The sequence below is a fragment of the Tamandua tetradactyla genome, chromosome 12 (assembly GCF_023851605.1).
Source record: "Tamandua tetradactyla isolate mTamTet1 chromosome 12, mTamTet1.pri, whole genome shotgun sequence".
Taxonomy (NCBI): domain Eukaryota; kingdom Metazoa; phylum Chordata; class Mammalia; order Pilosa; family Myrmecophagidae; genus Tamandua; species Tamandua tetradactyla.
Genome location: NC_135338.1, coordinates 29,278,151 through 29,297,195, shown reverse-complemented (window position 1 = coordinate 29,297,195; position 19,045 = coordinate 29,278,151). Strand labels below are relative to the sequence as shown.

Here is a 19,045-nt window from a genome sequence, read left to right as displayed (position 1 = left end):
TTTTGACTGACCAGACAATGTAACAGGAAAAAAATATTGAAAAAAGTTACCCTAGATTCTACTGTTCAAATGCAACTGTTTTCATTTTTACATGTGACTTTCCTATTCTTGTCTGTATATTTCATCTTCTGCCATTTTAGTCATTGTATCCGTGCCATCTGCACAGCTTTTGTTATGTTTTTTTGGTCTCCGCATTCTGCTAACCTTCAGAATCTCAAAGGAAGGGGGAAAACCATCATTTCCAGTCATTCTCAACATTCTTTGGTGCTTATTGGTAACATTGGAGCTAAAAAGGACCTTATAGTTATGACCTGCCCGCCAGCCACCCAGAGAGGTTAAGTGACTTGCCCAAGGTCACTGCTGGACTTCCTGTCACGTTCTTTTTTCCAGCCACTCATACGCCCTAATGGTGGCCCTGTTACTTCTGTCAGCTTTTCTAGCTAAGCCCAAAGTATTGTGGACAGCAGCGGGAAGGAGATCCATACACCATCAGAGGAGTCAGGGGACAACTTGCTTTTGAGGCTTAAAGGTCAAGGCTTGGAAGTAAAATTTGCACCCTTGCTGGCTGCTACCATGAACTTGATCTTTTTTTTTTTTACTGTGATATATAGAAGGAAAGCATTGTTCTTCTTTTAATTTTCAGGAATTGAAAAAAAAACAGTAAAATATTTTTATTTCTAAGCAATCAATTCCTAGTTACCTGTGCAATGAGTCTCAGAGTGGATCAGTCAATAACCTCTCTTTGCCACTGGCACTATTGTGTGACGGAGAGTTGTTCTCCCAGCTCTGCCCCCCTTCCACTATAGCAGACCCAACTTTTCTAATTATTAGGGTTAAACTGATAATAAAATGAACTTGCCTTTAGTGGGTGAGAATGTAAAATGGTGCAGCTGCTGTGGAAATCAATTTGGCAGTTCCTTAAAAAGTTCAACATAGAATTACCATATGGCCTGGCAATTACACTGTTAGGTATATACCCCAAAGAATTGAAATCAGGGAATTGAACAAGTATTTGTTTGCCAGTGTTCATTGCAGCCTCAAATGTCCATTAACACATGAACTGATGTACAAAATCTGGTGTATCCAGACAATGGAATACTATTCAGCCGTAAAAAAGGAAACCATTATGTTGAGAAATAAGCCAAACACAAAAAGATAAATATATGATTTCACTTATATGAAATATCTAGAATAAGCAAATTCATAGAGACAGAAAGTGGATTAGAGGTTACCAGGGGCTGCAGGGAAAGGGAGAGGGGAGTTATTGCTTAATAAGTACAGAGTTACTGTTTTGGGTGGTGAAAAAGTTTCAGTAATGGATGGTGGTAATAGCACAACATTCTCAAAGTAATTTCACTGTGCTGTACACTTAGAAGTAGTTAAAATGGTAAATTTTATGTTATGTATATGTCACCACACACACACAAAGTTAGCTTACTTTTCCCAGTGTACAGCAGCTGGTGACTAGGAAAGATGCCCCATCCTGTCCTGTGGATAGCAGTGAAAACAACTGAGGACTTAATGTTTTCCCACATAAACTTCTCTCAGATGATTTGAAATTGTTAGTGTAATAATTTCAAGCACCATAGTATTTGATTTTTTCCATAGTTCATAGTTCATGGTGATAGCAGTAAATGACCCTTCAGTTTTTACTCCTAATATTCCTAGAAATGGGATGCAAAATAATCGTATTTTTATTTGACTGGTGCTTTAGAATTCCAAGTCCTTTTTTTTGACATAATCTTATTTGAAATAGTATCTACATGAGGTACTAAAGGCAGAGGTGGTTGATTAGTTTGCTAGCTGCTGAAATGCAATATACCAGAAATGGAATGGCTTTTAAAAGGGGGGATTTATAAAGTTGCAAGTTTATAGTTCTAAACCGTGAAAGTGTACAAATTAAAACAAATCTATAGAAATGTCTGATCTAAGGCATCCAGGGAAAGATACCTTGGTTCTAGAAGGCCGATGACGTTCAGGGTTTCTCTCTCAGCTTGAAAAGCACATGGCAAACATGGCGGCATCTGCTAGCTTTCTCTCCAGGCTTCTTGTTTCATGAAGCAACACCAGGGGCGTATTTCTTCTTCATCTCCAGATTTCTCTGGCTGCATATACTCTTGTGGTTCTCATGGCTCTCTGAAGCATTTTCCAAAATGGTTCCTCTTTTAAAGGATTCCAGTAAACTAATTGGGACCCACTGGAATGGGTAGAGTCAGATCTCCCTCTAATCAAAGGTTACTACCCACAATTGGGCGAGCCACGTCTCCTTGGAGATAATCTAAGTTTCCACCCTATAGTGCTGATAGGGATTAAAAGAGACATTGCTCCCACAACATTGAATCAGGATTAAAACATGGCTTTTCTAGGGTGCATAATCCTTTCAAACCAGCACATGGTGGCATCCCCATTTTATGGTGGAGGAAACTGAGGCTCAGAGAGGTTTGATGCCTTGTCCGAGCACACGATAGAGCCTGAACTCAATAGTGAGCTCTTGAGAATTTGTGTGGCATTCACTTTGCTCTGCATTTTAGGAACAGATTGCAGTAGGAGACCCTTCTCTAGCAGCTTGTTCTACAGGACAGATGCCATGCCTCTCCAGAGTTTGGTTGTGATGGGCTAGATCTGAACTTCATACCTGGTCTATGGAACCTTTTCTATGGGGCAGGTCATCCCACATCTAGAATTTCAGGGAGGGGCTCTTTTGCTTTTTCAGCCCAGGGTCTCTTCAGAATTGATGGCCTGAAAATGCACAGGAGCCTAGAGCCACTTTCTCATTTCTCCTTTCTCCAAGGTCCCTCCAAGGCCCGATGTGAACCTCAGCTGTCATTTAGTAGCTGCAACTTTGCTTCTTTTTAGTGTTTGCCCTGAATCAATATTTTTCTATCACTGTCCAGAAGTGAAGCCATTGGACTCTTGTTTTTGCTTGTATTTATGTTGTGGTTTTGTTTCTATTTAAACAAGAGAACTATTATAGGTTTTAGATAAATTCACAGATGATCATTTGTGGGATTTTTTATTTTAACCAGAAAAGGAAAGTAACTGTTCAAAAAGGGTTTAGACACATTCAATGTCTGCAGAATCCTATGTGGCTATTTGATGCCATGGCTTTCAACGTGGTGTCATCTTAGAGGTAAGCAGGCCATCCTGGAGCATTGCCTTTGCAGTTGCGTTTGTAATCAAATCAGGTAGCAATTCTAATTCCCCAGGGAGGAGAGCAAAGCATATTTTATGGTGTGCATTTATATTTTGGGGTTGCTACCATGAAAAACACATTTTACTTTTTTCTATTCATTCTTCAATACTCCTTTTTTTATTGATTGCTGGTGGAACAGCACCCAGACTCTTAATGAATGAACCTTCTCCTTCTGCCTCATGAAGAGAATTTTCACTTTGCTGCTACTGGCGCTTTTGAGATTTTGGGATCTGAAGTCTTAGGTGGATTCTTCCTGGCAAGGGTACTCTTTAAAAAGGAATTTTGAACTGAGAAGATAGGAGATTCATTGTTTAAGGTCAATGGATAGGAGGAAAAAGGGAGATTGGGAAAAATGTTGCTATGGACCATTATAAACCCTCTGGATACTTGAGAAAAATAAATAAGGAATCCAACTAATTTTGATTTACTTTAAGATGCTGTCTCTTTTATTCCTCCCAATTTGACACAGCACTGCCCTGTGATTATAACATGTGAGTCCATGGCTTTATATGCATGACTCTAAGTTGCATGACTCTGAATTTGTCCATTTTTAGGTTCCTCATAAGTTTTTGGGTGCCTGATTTGATATTTGTTTATTGGAGGAGAGGCTTGGGGTGGGAAGGTCACTGATAATGACCTTCAGTTAGAGGAAGGATATCCCTGCTCAGGGAAAAAGGAGATATTCTAAGATTTTCCCCACATAGAGGCTCATGAAGGGTAGGGGAGAAGGCTTTAAACATTTTCTAGCAAGTTGTGGCTATGCCCATTCTGCCTACATTCCAGGTAGGAGGGAAGGAGAAAACACCCTGGTTTCCCTCTGGTAACTGAGGTACAAGATTTGCGAATCTGCATGTGGTTTGAATTTCCAGACCATGGTAAGATTTCATGGGGAATAGGATTAGAAGAGAAGTCTTTGGAGGTTGACTGGGAAGGTGCAGGTGCAGGCCTCATCTTAACTATCCTACTGAGTACTGAGGTGGAGGGAGGAACTAGAAAAGGCATCCATAGTATAGACTGGAAGACAGTGAGTCAGAACAGCCTTGTCTTAGCCTGAGGAGGTACTTGAAATTGGCCCCTCCCTGCTCTTCAATGGAGAGGTTGAACGGTGATTCATAGGAAACTTTAATCTGTGTTTCCTAGCTTTGAGGGGCTCTTAGGGACTTGTGATTCAAATGGCAACTCCCAGTTTTTAAGCCTTTCTGGTTGGGACTTCCTTGCCTTGGAAGGTGATGAAATTAAGGTATCTGTGGTGAGTTGTGCTGCGTCCTCCCCTACCCTCTTATCCTTCTCTGTGCTGTCCTGGGTGAAGTACAGTTCACCTGGAACATTGCCATCGTGCATGAGTTATGATTCTCATCTGATTTAATCATCCAGCAGGTCCTGGTGAGAAACTGATGTACCTGCCATTGTGTTAGAAGCTGTAGGAAATGAGAAAATGGGTTCTTTCCATGCTCAAGAACCATGCTCTTTAAACACATCCCAAACTATTTGTACACTATGACACAGTGTGGAATAGTGTGCCAGGAGGTACATGAAATTGAGAGGGCAGAATTGGCCGAAAGGCTTTAATGGAGGAATTAAGCCTTAAAGAATGAGTGAGATTCAGGGAAGGTTGGTTGTGTGGTAGGTAGGCCTTAGGAGTGACCTTCCAGGGAAGGGGATCTGCCCTAACTTAGACAGAGCCAAGTGTCTTTCAGCGCTGGGCCTCTCTCTCCTGGGTTCAGAATATTGAGCAGAAAGTCAGGTTCCAAGGTAATTGAGTCCCCCATGTAGAAGCAGCTTTTCTCTTTAAGTGGCTGCAGAGCTTGGTGTAATACAGTGTTGCAGGCTTTGAGCCAGGTAGATCTGGCTTTGAGCAAGTTCTTCAACCTCTGAGCCCATTTTGTAATGAGGATTAAATGAAATTATGCATGTTAGCCCTTAGCATAATACCCGGCACAAAGTGCTCAATTAAAGATAACTTTTTCTTTTTTTAAAAAAATATTTTTCTAAGAGCACCTGCTTCTCTGTAGCAGCAGATGTGAGGATAGATTCACAAGTATGTCACCTGCTGTTTCTGTTACTATTGATTTGGAAGAAGCCACCCTAAACGAGCCATTCTATTATGCTTACAAAGTCTTGGGGTCAGGAATTTGGAAAGGGCATGGTAGGAGTGGCTTATCTCTGTTTCTCAATGTCTGAGGCCTCAGCTGGGAAGACCTGAAAGCTGAGGGTGACTCTGCAGATGGAGGAGCAGTCATCTGAAGGCGTGTTCATGCCCAACTTGTGCTAGGACGACTTGAAGCCTAGGACTGCTGGTGGAGGTGCCTACATATAACCCCTCTGTGTCAGCTGACTGCTCATGGCCTGGCTGTCTCAGGGCTGTTGGCCTTTTTACATAGTAGCGCAAGGCTTCAAGCACAGGTGTTCCAGCGAACAAGAGGAAACCTACGTGAACTTTTCTGATCTAGCTGAGAAGCCAGGTAGTGTCAAGATTTAAGAGAAGGGGACATAGACCTACCTCTCCATGGGCAGAGTGTCAAGCTTACATTGGAGAAAAGTGTATAAGATGGAAGATGCTGTGCCATTTTGGAAAATGCCATCTGTCATGCCTGCTCATAGAACATGGGTGGGACTTCAGGGATCCACGTCCTTGAGAAAGTCTGTGCAGCAGTTAGCACCACAGGTCCACCTGCCAGAAAAGAAGTAAAGATGGTTTTGTTGACAAAATCATCAAAGATCTGATATTCTTCTTCTTTTTAAAAATTATTTCCATCTGATTTGTGGCTGGGGGTCTTAGAGTCATGACAGGAATCTAGCAGCTTTGCTTAGTCAGTGAGCTTGAAGGGAGAAAAATTCAGGGCATGGGGTTGTGTTTGAAGAGCTGTCTTTTAATAAGGAAAGTGGCTGCACAAAAGCTCTGCTTTGGCTTTCTGCTTCCTGCTGGTGACATCTGTGTCTGGATGAGCTCAGGGCTGGCACCGCAGTTGTGTTATCTGAGTTTAATTTGCAGAGGATGGCAATGGCTGTAGGTGTCCAAGTTGACCTCTTTTGAAGTAGTCATATTTTGGGATTTTGAGGGAGTGTGGTATCCAAAAAATGCATGCTGGAGGTTTGGCCTGGGAGATGGCACTTAGTTTTCGGTTTTAATCACAAGAAGCTTGACTGTAGGAAATCTTTATGCAGTAGCATGGGAAGAGGGTACAGCATCCAAGAAAGGGATGAAAGTGAAGTTCCCTTGGAAAGCTGGGGCTGATTAAAGCGATCATTTTCTTTTCCTTATTTATTTATTTATTAAACATAACCACATACAATCTCAAACATTCTTACCATATGATCATTCCATTCTTTTTTTTTTCCTTTTTTTTTTATTATAAAATCTTAACAAATAAACGTACATTCTCGACATACAAACATTCCATTCATGGTGTTCAATCAGTGGCTCACAGTATCATCACACAGTTGTGTATTCATCACCATTGATCATTCCATTCTTGATATATAATCAATAACTCACAATATCACATAGTTGTATATTCATCATCATGATCATTTCTTAGAACATTTGGATCAATTCAGAAAAAGAAATAAAAAGAAAACAGTAAAAAATTAATACGTACCATACCCCTTACCCCTCCCTTTCATTGGTCACTAGCATTTCAATCTACTAAATTTATTTTAACAATTGTTGTCCCTATTATTTATTTATTTTTAAGCCATATGTTTTACTCGTCTGTCGATAAGGTAGATAAAAGGAGCATCAGACACAAGGTTTTCACAATCACCCAGTCACATTGCGAAAGCTATATCATTATACAATCATCTTCAAGAAACTTGGCTACTGGAACACTCTACATTTTCAGGCAGTTCCCTCCAGCCTCTCCATTACACCTTAACTAAAAAGGTGATATCTATTTAATGAGTAAGGATAACCTCCAGGATAACCTGTTGACTCTGTTTGGAATCTCTCAGCCATTGACACTTTATTTTATCTCATTTCACTCTTCCCCTTTTTGATTGAGAAGGTTTTCTCAATCCCTTGATGCTGAGTCCCAGCTTCTTCTAGGATCTCTGTCCCACGTTGCCAGGAAGGTCTGCACCCCTGGGAATCATGTCCCACGTAGACAGGGGGAGAGCAGTGAGTTTGTTTGTTGTGTTGGCTGAGAGAGAGAGGCCACATCTGAGTAACAAAAGAGGTTCTCTTGGGGCTGACTTTTAGGCCTAATTTTAAGTAGGCTTAGCCTATCCTTTGCAGGGTTAAGTTTCATATGAACAAACCCCAAATAGGCCCAGCCTATTGCTTTGGTTGTTCCCACTGCTTGTGATAATATCAAGAGTTCTCCACTTGGGGAAGTTGAATTTTCCCCCTTTCTCACCATTCCCCCAAGGGGACTTGGCAAATGCTTTTTTATTAATTGTTCACATCACTCTGGAATTTATTGGACCATCACTTGGGACGAACCTACAAAATCTCGTGCCCTACTCTAGGTTCCATGTACTATGGTGTTTAATTCAACTGTCCACATAAGTAATATTAGGAAATGGCACTAGTCAAAATATAAATTTTGTACCAAATAAACATTTTTTGCTTTAGTTTCATACATATGTTAAAGTTTTAAAATATTAATTACCATCTATTTTTAACACCCTGCAGTATTGACATTCCTTTGTTCTTCCTCATGCAAAAACAGTTTTTAATTTGTACAAGTAGTCACTATCATTATATACTCTAGGCATTCCTAGATTATACCATCTCAGTCTTTATCGTCTATCTTTCCTTCTGATTTCATTTGTGCTCCCAGGCCTCCTCCCTCTGTCATTCTCACATTCAGCTTCATTCAGTGTTCTAACATTATTGTATTACAGTTAGGTAGTATTGTGCTATTCATTTCTGAATTTTTACAATCAGTCCTGTTGCACAATCTGTATCCCTTCAGCTCCAATTACCCAATATCTATTCTATTTCTATCTCCTGATGGTCTCTGTTACCAACTGAAATTCTCCAAGTTCATTCATAAAGTGGTCATTTTCAAGGCTAATGAATGTGCTATGACTACTTGAGGTCAGCTATTTTTAGTCTAAAATATGTAAGTCCCCTGTCATGTCCCCATGTACCCTCTATCCCAACAAGGCAGCAGAAATCCATGCTTAACACTTTTGAATCATATGGTGAACAAAGGACACATGATGAAAGAAGCTGGTTCTGTGAATTATTTTTGAAGTACTGGTTTACACTTATGTATGTATCAAATTTTCACTTGTCCCCATAGCACATGATGGCCAATAAGAGTTGAGGGTGGCCTGGAGTCCTGGACACTCTCAGGATTTGAGCCAAGCCCCGGGAACTGAACACTGTGCTTAAAGTCCAGAAACCCATCTAAGGAATGCCTCTGCAGAGCAAGACATTAGCCAGCCCTGGGATGCTTATCCTTCAGCCTGTCTCCTTTGGCTTCATTCCCTGAGCTCCTTGCTGCACAGTCTTCGCTGACATCACGAGGCACAGTGCACTGGTATCTGGGGCTTGCCAGTTGGTCCCAGATGAATGCAGGACTGAGCTGCATTAGCAAAGGGTGATTGGTCTGAGTATGCCAAAACTAGGGGTCTGCAGCTGGTTCAGGTAGTGACGTGTGAGCTGGTGGCTACAACGGGCAGGAAATTATGGAACCATGTTCCTGGGTGGTTGTGGGAAGGCTGGAGGAGTATGGGAAGGTCTAGTCCCTCCTGGAAGGGAAAAGTGGATGCGTGGATGTTGGCCCAGAGGTAAGGGGAAGTAGAACCACTAAAAGCCCCTGTCCTCACTAAATGGTCGTGCCTTCTCTTAAAACTGATGACATAAGGTACCCAGCTGGAATGATGCCAGAGATATCCCAGAACATGTTGATCACTTTTCCGTATTCGTGTAACTAATTATTCCATTTGGTTGTCCCATCATTCCCATGTCCAGTACCTTAGTTCATCTGTCCTTCCTCCAGACAATTGTAATAGGTTACTTATAGTGTCCTGTATTACTTTCTCAGAGAGTTTGTCACATTGCAACCATGGTGATTTTGGTAAAACACAGATCTGCTCACTACGCTTTCCTGCTTAAAAACTGACTATCCTGGATGTTGGTTGCATTTTAGAGGCTTTAGCTGGGGCTGGGATTTTGTAAGCCTCAAATCCCTTTCCATCCATTGTGGTGATACCTCTTTCCTAAAGAATAGTGTGGATCATGCATTTAGTCAGGATGGGTCCTCATCATCCTGACCATCTTTCTCCATGGGCAGGCCAGGCACCTTAAGATTGGACTTTCTGAGGCATGTAACCTTCTGGAAAGGTTCTAATCTTTGTGCTTCAGGATTCCAGTGCCCCTAACTACCTTTTTTTATTATTATTATTAATTAACGGAAAAAAAGAAATTAACCCAACATTTAGAGATCATACCATTCTACATATGCAATCAGTAATTCTTAACATCATCACATAGATGCATGATCATCGTTTCTTAGTACATTTGCATTGGTTTAGAAGAACTAGCAACACAACCGAAAAAGATATAGAATGTTAATATAGAGAAAAAAATAAAAGTAATAATAGTAAAAAAACAAAACAAAACAAAACAAAACAAAAACCTATAGCTCAGATGCAGCTTCATTCAGTGTTTTAACATGATTACTTTACAATTAGGTATTATTGTGCTGTCCATTTTTGAGTTTTTGTATCTAGTCCTGTTGCACAGTCTGTATCCCTTCAGCTCCAATTACCCATTATCTTACCCTGTTTCTACCTCCTGCTGGACTCTGTTACCAATGACATATTCCAAGTTTATTCTCGAATGTCGATTCACATCATTGGGACCATACAGTATTTGTCTTTTAGTTTTTGGCTAGACTCACTCAGTATAATGTTCTCTAGGTCCATCCATGTTATTACATGCTTCATAAGTTTATCCTGTCTTAAAGCTGCATAATATTCCATCGTATGTCCTAACTACTTTTAATAGCACCAAGCTTGCATGGTAAGGGAGACTTTCTGACCCCTGGCTGTTGAGGGGAACAAGGGCATTCATTTTGGAGTGAAAAGAATAGTCCTGCCTGGGGTGAATTTGCAGTGACCAGTTTTTCTTCTGTGGTTGACTGTGGCTGTTGGTGAACAGTGGAGCTGAGGTCCAAAGGTTTTGGACTTGAGATTTTTTTCTTTACCTTTCTGGTATATGAGCCTCTGCCTTCCTTCCAGCTTTCTAGAGGCCTTTTCCTTGGGCTAGAGCTCAATCACTGGGCTGGGCCCACATTTTGGAAAACAGAAATGACAAGTGGATGGGAATTGGGTATGGAGAATAACTGGAGATACTCCTGTGAACATAATGAGTTGGGTAGAAAATTAGATATAGGTTAAAGACTAGGGTCCTAGAGATGGGTAGAAAATTAAAGATGGGTCATTTGGAGTATTTCATAGTTCTTCGGTCAGCTTGGTGTCCAAAGGGCTGAAATGGAGGTCGAAGTGGAGATCTGAGAGTGATTTGCACTCCACTGACCAGCTGTATTTGGCCTATCTGCTGCTGTTCCACACCACATACATACCTTTTGTGAGGCTGAAGGTCTAATGGAAATTACAGAACTTCAGGATGCTAAGGTTTCTTCCACTTTTTAAGTTCTCATTCTCATACTTTCACTTCCAAGTTCTCCTGCTGACCTTAACAGTGGCAAAGAACCTAGATAAGTGCTCCTGGGTTTTTCAAAGTCCACAACATCTGAAATGGTTTCAGACCTGGTGTACACACCCTTCTTTCCACCCCACCCCACACCCACTAGCATTTATCTCAGCCATGATGTTTTTAGTGCATGTTTGTCCTAAGTAATGCCAGGTTAGATGCTGCTTGCTAGCAAGTTTTGCTGCCACACCTTTCCAAAGTGTTGTGGTTTGATCGTGAGTATCAGGGAGCTTCCAAAATATTTACAGCCTTAATTCTTTTTTAAAAAAATTTATTTATTAATTAAAAAATAAAGAAACAAAATAAAACAACATACAGAATCAGTAATTCACAATATCATCACTTAGTTGCATATTCATCATTTCTTAGAACATTTGCATTAATTCAGAAAAAGAAATAAAAAGACAATAGAAAAAGAAATAAAAGGAACACAGGAAATAAAAAAAAAAGACTGTACCTACCATACCCCTTACCCCTTGCTTTCATTGATCACTAGCATTTAAACTAAATTTATTTTAGCATTTGTTCCCCCTATTATTTATTTTTATTCCATATGTTCTACTCCTTTGTTGACAAGGTAGATAAAAGGAGCATCAGACACAAGGTTTTCACAATCACACAGTCACATTGTGACAGCTGTATCATTATTCAGTCATCCTCAAGAAACATGGCTACTGGAACACAGCTCTACATTTTCAGGCAGTTCCCTCCAGCCTCTCCGCTACATCTTGAACAACAAGGTGACATCTACTTAATGCATAAGAATAACCTCCAGGATAACCTCTCGACTCTGTTTGGAATCTCTCAGCCATTGACACTTAGTCTCATTTCCCTCTTCCCCCTTTTGGTCAAGAAGGTTTTCTCAATCCCTTGATGCTAAGTCTCAGCTCATTCTAGGATTTTTCTCAGTCCCTTGATGCTGAGTCTCCATTCATTCCAAGATCTCTGTCCCATGTTGCCAGGAAGCTTCCACACCCCTGGGAGTCATTTCCCACATAGAGAGGGGTAGGGTGGTGAGATTGCTCATTGTGTTGGCTGGAGAGAGGGGCCACATCTGAGCAACAAAAGAGGCTCTCTTGGGGGTGATTCTTAGGCCTAAATTTTAAGTAGATTTGACCTATCCTTTGCGGGGTTAAGTTTCATATGAACAAACCCCAAGACTGGGGGCTCTGCCTATAGCTTTGGTTGTCCATACTGCTTGTGAGAATATCAAGAATTCAACTTGGGGAAGTTGAATTTCTCCCCATTCTCACCACTCCCCGAAGGGGGCTTTGCAGATACTTTTCCACTCACTGATCGAATCACTCTGGGATTCATCGGGGAATCACTCTGGGATTCATCGGGGCATCACTCTGGACAAACCAGCAAAATCTCATGTCCTACCTGAGATTCCAAGTACTTATGGCATTCAATCAAACTATCTACATAAGTTATATTAGGAAATGCACTAGTCTAAATTTAAATTTTGTAACTAATAAACATTTTTTTGCTTTAGTCTCACACAGAAGGTGACATTTTAAAATATTAATTACCATCTATTTTCAGTACCCTGCAATAATGACATTCCTTTGTTCTTCCTCATTCAAAAACATTTTTAAAATTGTACCTTGTACATTTCACTATTATTGTACACTCTAGGCATTCCTAGATTATACCATCTCAATCTTTAACATCTATCTTTCTTTCTGATTTCATTTATGTCCCCAGCCCTCCTCCCTCTATCTTTCTCACATACAGCTTCATTCAGTGTTTTAACATAATTATATTACAGTTAGGTAGTATTGTGCTGTCCATTTCTGAGTTTTTGTATCCAGTCCTGTTGCACAGTCTGTATCCTTTCAGCTCCAATTACCCAATATCTTACCCTATTTCTATCTCCTGATGGTCTCTGTTACAAACTAAATATTCCAACTTTATTCACCAATTTCAATTCATATCAATGAGACCATACAGTATTTGGCCTTTAGTTTTTGGCTAGTCTCACTCAGCATAATGTCCTTAAGGTCTATCCATGTTGTTACATCCTTTATAACTTTATTGTGTCTTACAGCTTCATAATATTCCATCGTATACAGCCTTAATTCTAAAGCACAGTCATTTAAATGAAAAGGCTGCTCCTTCCTTAGAGGGATGTTGAACAGTACTCAGGTAGTTTGGTTCTCATCAAACACTCAGTTGCATTGTAGTGGAAAGAGCAGTAGACTTAGTAGAATTAGTTTTGACTGACTTTTGGCAGCTTTTCCACCAGTTCTCTTCTCTTCTAAACACAAGCTTCCATTCTCATCTCTGCCAATGAGAAGTAGCCATGAACTTGATAGTGCTACATAGAAAAACAATTTTAGTGTGGCTCTGTTCAGCAGTGGTGTGGGTGCTGGTCTATACTGGATAATAGGATTGGGTAAGGTTCCTACTTAATTAGTTAATCCTACTTAATTTGGATAATATCATATTGTCCAAAGACAAATAAAATGAAGGTATGTATCACCCTGTTGTGGCGTATGAGAGACCAGCAGACCACAAGGCATCTTGGAGTATTGTAAAGATGTAACTACTCAAGTGTGATTCCCAAGTGGAGGGAGCACAGCATGGTTTAGTGGAAGGGGCATGGGCTCCTTTAAGCCAAAGTGGAATTTGAATCCTGGCTCCTTCTCTTTCCTAATGTGGAAAATCTACTTAAACTTGGAGCTTCAGTTTTCTCATCTGTAAAAAGAGCATGTGGTAACATTGTGAATGAACCTGTTGGACATTTGGTGAGGCAAAATAAGCCAGAAACGAAAGAGCAAATATTGTATGGTCTCATTTAGAAAATACTTACGAGAAAACAAGGGCTTAGCTTGTAAGGTCTTTTAGCAGTCACATTTAGTCCTGAGTGGTAGTTGTTATTTCTGGATTTTGAGAGGCTGTTTTATATATGTATAATGGGGTATTTAAAGTTAAGAACAGAGCCAATCAGGTTGGTCTTAAGGTAATTCAGAATATAGGGGTAAGAAAGACAATGTCTATATTTGAGAACCTCATCTACTCTTTGAGACCAAAGGAAGAAAGATTTATTTTGTCCAGAATCTAAATGTTCTATAGCACATAATCTAACTCAACTTGTCTGGATAGATCATTTAAACAACCTAAACACAGGGAGCCCAGGATAAAAATGAGGGCCTTTAATCCTGCATAGTTTGATATAAAACCTGGATACATCCCAGAGTATATTAAGCAAATAATAAAAAAGTACTGACAAAGTCCCTTCAGAGATGGGAGAAAAAATATGGAGCTATTAAACTTTAACACCAGGGAAACCCCTGATACTGTGTCAAGCATTAGGGACACCCAAATCAATAGGCCAAACCCTTAATCTTGAGGCTTCTTCTTGCGAAGTTTATTTATTTAGCAGAGAGGCTTAGTTTAGGTATAGCTGTGTGCCTCTTTTGTTGCTTTTGTGGCTCAGATGTAGCCTCTCTCTCCCTCTAAGCCCAACTCTGCAGGTAAAATCATTGCTCTCCTCCCTACATGGGACATGATATTCAGGGGTGAACGTCTCCCTGATGACGTGGGAGATGACTCCCAGGGGTGAGCCTGGCCCTGACACTGTGGAATCAACAATGCCATTCTGACCAAAAGAGGGAAAAGAAGTGTAACAAATAAGGTATCAGTGGCTGAGAGAGTTCAGATATACTCGAGAGGCTACTTTGAAGGTCACTCTTAATGCAAGCTTCAGTTAAGCATTGCTACCTATCATAATTTGCCAACAAGTAACCCAGCCAAAACCTTAAGAACACCTGGGGTTCTACAAAGGCTCCATGCACTAGGATAACTTTCCAGAAACCTACAATCTCCACATGGGTCCCTGGACCAGATAAGTCCTGAAACGCAGAGGGGCCAGACTCTTCAGAACATCAGCTAGTTCCATCTCCCTATTCCATATTATAGACAGCCCCTTCCAACATGAAAAAGTTAGAAGGGTATAGCCCAAAATACCCCTAAAGAGTAGGGGAAAGATCAAAGTTGATGGTGGAGTTACACAGAGAAGGTAGAGTTTAACAAATGAGTATGATTGATGTATCATTATATTATTTTTTTTGGTCTCCAGTATCTTAGAGCATCTAGAAGTAAAAACTTAAAATTGTGGAATTGTAACCCACACCAAACTCTGAAATCTGTTCTACAATTAATTGGTGTGATATGCTTTAAAATTTATTGCTTTTTTTGTATGTATGTCATTTTTCACAAAAAGGAAAAAAAAGTTGATTGTGATGATAAAAGCTCAGCAATCTGATGATATGTGAACCAGTGATTGCACACTTTGGATGATTACATGGTATGTGAATATATAATATATATCAATAAAAAATGAAGTTTTTTTTAAATGAGCATGCTGACCATCCTGTAAAGCTATCATGAAGACTGAATGAGGTGACATTTAACAGGTTCTTAATATAGTGCCTGGGACATAGTTGGCATGCTAAAAACAGTAGCTCCCTTGAGGGATGGGAGAAAAAATGTTTTTCCATTTAAAACATTTTAAATAATATGTTTAATATATATGTAATAAAGTCAAGAAAAAAACAAAATCATCATCATCATCATCATTACAAAGCTTAATTTTTCATATTAACCAAAGATGCATGTTTATTATTTTGAAAATATAGATGAGTATAGAGAAAAACTTGTCATTCATAATCCCAGAGATAGACACCATTACCATTTGGTATTTATCCTTTATATAATCATACTATGTATTTTTTTTCCTTTCAGTTAAATATGCATTTTTTTATTATGAAATAGTATATGCTAAGATTATGTGCAAGTTAAGGTTTTAGATTCCACAAGATTCCTGTCCTGTTGGTGAAGTGTTTTGGTGGGGATGGAGAGTGGGGCGTGTGGCCAGATGGTCGCTGCCTGGCGTGGGTGGGTTCAGCAGCAGCAGCTTGTGCACACACCCCCTGAGATCTTGAGACCTCCAGCCCGCCCCTCCGCACCTAGGACACAGCACACAGAGAAGATCTGACTTACCGTGACCTGCTGTGTGTAGTAATGTTTACAGACAGGGGCTTTGTGCAGGGGGGAAACACCCTAAACAGATCAACATGCTTACATTATGAAGTAAATCAAGTTGTATGTCTTACCAAGTCTCTCCACTATCAAAGTCAAAGAAAGTGATGATTGCATCTAGGACTGTAGAGCCTAGGGATGGAGACTTTGCTGGGCTGCTCCTTGGACGAACCACATTCTCCATCTCAAAGATGAATGAGAGAAGTGTCAGAGTGTTTGTTTAAAAAAATTTTGTAAAATTCGTAATTGTCATATTTTCCAGAGAAAAGAGAGAGAACCGGAAACAATATGCCTCCTGTGGTCAGCTAAGGACGTTTGTACATATGTCTTTATCATAATACTTTTCTCAGATTAGTTCCAAATCTAGGCAATTTGTTGGACATTAAACAGACATTCAAGAGTCAGCTCAGAAAAGGCTTCAGAGCCCTCCTGCCACCTGAATTCTCCCCTTTAACACAGGCATTTCCAAGATAGTAGCTACATCAAAAGAAAGTTCTCTATAGTCACGAGGAAGGATGGCCCTTCGCCCTTAACCAGGTTTCATCTATATGCGTCCCAATCCCATGATCTTTACTGAAGAGAAAATTTTGTTTCCCCATTTTGTATCTGTCTGTGATTTCCCCATCTGAGTCCACCAGCCCTGGAAGAGCTAAAATGATCAGAAGTAGCGGGTTTAGCTATTCCATTGGAATTTGTTTTTGAGACTTTTAATTTTATTCCTTTAGTTAAATTTTCAGATGTGACCATGAATTCTTCAATTTCATCACTGGGATCATCTGATAAGGGCAGGAAGGCATATCCCTAATTATTTGTTGATGTTCTTCACAGAAACATCACAATAAGGATAAGTGAAAACAGGAAGCTCCAAAAGGCATTGTCAACCCAGCGTTCCAACCAATCTGGTTGACATTTTGTAATTCTAAATGTCTTAGTCGTCCATGTCATGAAGACTAGAGAAGCCAGTACAGCAAAGATCAGTGTTTGTAAAGTGCCTGTATAAAGAAAAATTTTACTGTGTTCTTTCTTAGCCTTCAGAATCTTCATAGTTTGTGCCAAACTTACAAAAATGTAAAATACATTAAGGAAAAACATTTTAAATAGAATGTTTAATATATATGTAACAAAGTTAAGATTTAAAAAAAAATAAGAATCTTCTTCTACATTTCCTGAGTTAATACTGTTAAACAGTTGCTAAAATTTAAAACTTATACAACAGAAAGTGTTGTCTTAGCCAATACTGTATAGTCACGACACTGACTTCATCACAGATTTTGCTTAACAGCTCACCCTTGTCTGAAGTAAAGCCAAACTTCAAAGAAAAAACCCTTCTTTCGCTTCCAAGTTCCTGCAACAGAGCATGCACTCAACATGCCGCTTGCCTTGCTTTTCCACCTTGTTTCTGACTTAATTTGTTTTTTTTTAAGTGTATTCTCATTTTATCCTCTGGATGACCCTAATTAAGAAGTCAGGTCAGCTATCAATTCTGTTTCTAAATTAAGCCACTGAAATATGTCAAATAAAACAAAGCTGGACTTAGGCAAGGAGAGACTGTATCCAAATGATAGCCTCGACAGAGAGGATATCCCAGCATCTCAGAATCTCAGATCTGGCAGAAAAGGGCTTCCTTAGGTAGGGAGGGGCAAAAAAATTGGGAAGAGTCAGGGACACCAGGATGAGTGGTCAGACTGGATAGTCCTTCGCGGTCCTGCTCCCCTGGGGGTCAGCTGTTCCCACGAGCCCCACTAATAGAGGGGCCCAGGGAAGGAGAGCACCTAAAGATTAGGTTTTGTCCAGGCAGGTATTACTGTCCAGATTAGTCAGTACCGCTAATTTAAGAGGCAGAGAGTGTGTGTTTGTAGGGTCTGTGCCTAACCTTGTCACAGGCAAACTGAGAGGCGCATCTGTGAGTCTTATCTGTATGCTGTGGGGAAGAGAATTCTTTGCAGCCTTTTCCCGGAACACAGAAGGAAATGGGGGAATTCCTTGACCATCATTGTCCTCCAGGAGCGTGGATCTCAGGTAACATTCAGCACTCTCAAGTGTGGAGAAGGCTTTCCCACTGACTCCACGGCAGTGGGGCTGGGATTCAGGCACACTTTCTGTGCTCTCAGATAAGTCCCTCCCTCTGGAGTACACTAGAGAAAACAAAACTTTGTTTAGGAACCGAACCCGGGTCCACAGGAATCCACATCTTCTTTCACGATACTGTAGCCCAAACTCAGGACAATCTGCAGGTGATAAGCCAAGGTCCTCTTCATCGCAGCCACCAACTCTGTGAGGATCAGCATGGCTTGCGTCAGCAGTGCAGTGCTGTTGGTGCTCTGGTATTCCCTATAAAACCTTTTCAAAGCATTCCCGAGAAAAACAGCTGCAATCCAGAACTGGATTCTTAATATATCTTTCCAGTAACAGGCAGACCACATTAGTCAGAGTACACCATAGAAAATATAAATATCACACATCACCATGCACAAAATCACTAGAGGCCAATTTGATGCAGAGATATTTCCATGAGGCCCCCTCGGAGAAAGAGAAGCATTCAAGTTCCATCTTGCATCTGTTTTAATAGGAAACCCATCCTTCTGTGTTTTGGCTACAATATCCTGACACAGGAAAAAAAAGAAAATCAAAGTGTCATTTTTTAAATCGCCATGTAAGAGACAGCATTGATCGTTCATGGTTTGAAACTCTTCTGATTTTTGATATTAGTTCTTTACCCAGAAAACCTGATCTCAGTAGAGTTAGACATAGTTTTCCTAAGCAGCAAAGGTTCTGATTTGTCACTGACTGTGGCTGCCCAGAGCTGGGCTCATGGACAATGCACAGTGATGGGCACCAGTAGAATGGCTGTGGGACAGCGGCACCAGCCTTCTTATTATACTTATGTTTTCATTATGGTATGTCACATCTTTCTTTATTATTAAACCGACTGCTTTATCTTTTTTTTAGCATGGGCAGGGTCCGGGAATCAAATCCAAATCTCCAGCATGGCAGGCAAGAATTCTCCCACTGAGCCACTGTCACACCGCCCTGCTGTATCTTTTTGATATATTTTTTGAAGTATCACATTTAAATATGTAGTTTAAAAGTCCAGATTATATTACAAGTCTTATAATAAAAAACTAAGATCTCCTGTT

The 19,045-nt window shown here is 40.2% G+C and overlaps 1 protein-coding gene, 1 long non-coding RNA gene and 1 pseudogene across 3 annotated transcripts in view; 1 reads left to right on the top strand and 2 right to left on the bottom strand.

Moving 5' to 3' along the window:
- Positions 1-19,045, top strand: part of MAP3K9 (mitogen-activated protein kinase kinase kinase 9) — a 102,863-nt gene that overhangs the window by 26,573 nt on the left and 57,245 nt on the right. The window lies entirely within an intron of this gene.
- The window catches only part of LOC143651287 (uncharacterized), a 34,568-nt gene that overhangs the window by 2,239 nt on the left and 13,284 nt on the right, over positions 1-19,045 (bottom strand). For both annotated transcript variants that reach the window (XR_013159952.1, XR_013159953.1), the window contains 2 exons: positions 15,983-16,092; positions 5,694-5,864 (listed from right to left, as the gene is read on the bottom strand). This is a non-coding gene — a long non-coding RNA (uncharacterized LOC143651287). The remainder of the gene's footprint in view (positions 1-5,693; positions 5,865-15,982; positions 16,093-19,045) is intronic.
- On the bottom strand, positions 16,453-17,000 carry LOC143652648 (transmembrane protein 87B pseudogene; annotated as a pseudogene).